Raw genomic sequence first — 2500 nt, 5'->3', positions numbered from 1 at the left:
CACAACATCACTCCATCACAACATCACTCCATCACTCCATCACTCCATCACTACATCACAACATCACAACATCACTCCATCACTCCATCACTCCATCACTACATCACTCCATCACTCCATCACAACATCACTCCATCACAACATCACTCCATCACTCCATCACTCCATCACTACATCACAACATCACTCCATCACTCCATCACAACATCACTACATCACTCCATCACATCACTACATCACTCCATCACATCACTCCATCACAACATCACTACATCACATCACTCCATCACTACATCACTCCATCACTCCATCACAACATCACTCCATCACAACATCACTACATCACTCCATCACTACATCACTCCATCACAACATCACTCCATCACTACATCACTCCATCACATCACTCCATCACTACATCACTCCATCACTCAATCACTACATCCCTCCATCACTACATCACTCCATCACTCCATCACTACATCACTCCATCACTCCATCACAACATCACTCCATCACTCCATCACAACATCACTCCATCACTACATCACTACATCACAACATCACTCCATCACTCCATCACTCCATCACTACATCACATCACTCCATCACTCCATCACAACATCACTCCATCACAACATCACAACATCACTCCATCACAACATCACTACATAACTCCATCACAACATCACTCCATCACAACATCACTCCATCACTCCATCACAACATCACAACATCACTCCATCACTCCATCACAACATCACAACATCACTCCATCACAACATCACTCCATCACTCCATCACAACATCACTACATCACTCCATCACAACATCACTCCATCACAACATCACTCCATCACTCCATCACTCCATCACTACATCACAACATCACTCCATCACTCCATCACAACATCACTACATCACTCCATCACATCACTACATCACTCCATCACAACATCACTCCATCACAACATCACTCCATCACAACATCACTACATCACTCCATCACAACATCACTACATCACTCCATCACTACATCACTCCATCACAACATCACTCCATCACTACATCACTCCATCACATCACTCCATCACTACATCACTCCATCACTCAATCACTACATCCCTCCATCACTACATCACTCCATCACTCCATCACTACATCACTCCATCACTACATCACTACATCACTCCATCACTCCATCACAACATCACTCCATCACTACATCACTACATCACAACATCACTCCATCACTCCATCACTCCATCACTACATCACATCACTCCATCACTCCATCACAACATCACTCCATCACAACATCACTCCATCACAACATCACTACATCACTCCATCACAACATCACTCCATCACAACATCACTCCATCACTCCATCACAACATCACAACATCACTCCATCACTACATCACTCCATCACTCCATCACAACATCACAACATCACTCCATCACAACATCACTACATCACTCCATCACAACATCACTCCATCACTCCATCACAACATCACAACATCACTACATCACAACATCACTCCATCACTCCATCACTACATCACTCCATCACAACATCACTCCATCACAACATCACTCCATCACTCCATCACTCCATCACAACATCACTCCATCACTACATCACATCACTCCATCACTCCATCACAACATCACTCCATCACTCCATCACAACATCACTACATCACTACATCACTCCATCACAACATCACTCCATCACTCCATCACATCACTCCATCACTCCATCACTCCATCACTACATCACTACATCACTCCATCACTACATCACTCCATCACAACATCACTCCATCACTCCATCACAACATCACTCCATCACATCACTCCATCACTCCATCACAACATCACTCCATCACTCCATCACAACATCACTACATCACTACATCACTCCATCACATCACTCCATCTCTACATCACTACATCACTACATCACTCCATCACAACATCACTACATCACTACATCACTACATCACTCGATCACTCCATCACTCCATCACAACATCACTCCATCACATCACTCCATCACTACATCACTCCATCACAACATCACTCCATCACTACATCACTCCATCACTCCATCACTACATCACTCCATCACTCCATCACAACATCACTACATCACTACATCACTCCATCACTCGATCACTCCATCACTCCATCACAACATCACTCCATCACATCACTCCATCACTACATCACTCCATCACAACATCACTCCATCACTACATCACTCCATCACTCCATCACAACATCACTCCATCACTACATCACTCCATCACATCACTCCATCTCTACATCACTCCATCACTACATCACTCCATCACATCACTCCATCTCTACATCACTCCATCACTACATCACTCCATCACTCCATCATTCCATCACTACATCACTACATCACTCCATCATTCCATCACTCCATCACTCCATCACTACATCTCTCCATCACAACATCACA

At 44.0% G+C, this 2500-nt stretch overlaps 1 protein-coding gene across 1 annotated transcript in view; it reads right to left on the bottom strand.

The window, feature by feature from the left end:
* Positions 1–2500, bottom strand: part of LOC108279602 (thyrotropin-releasing hormone-degrading ectoenzyme) — a 64210-nt gene that overhangs the window by 15492 nt on the left and 46218 nt on the right. The window lies entirely within an intron of this gene.

Source organism: Ictalurus punctatus, chromosome 19 (assembly GCF_001660625.3).
Source record: "Ictalurus punctatus breed USDA103 chromosome 19, Coco_2.0, whole genome shotgun sequence".
In the NCBI taxonomy this organism is placed as follows: Eukaryota; Metazoa; Chordata; class Actinopteri; order Siluriformes; family Ictaluridae; genus Ictalurus; species Ictalurus punctatus.
Note: the sequence above shows the minus strand (reverse complement) of the source record. Positions and strands in the feature narration are given on the sequence as shown.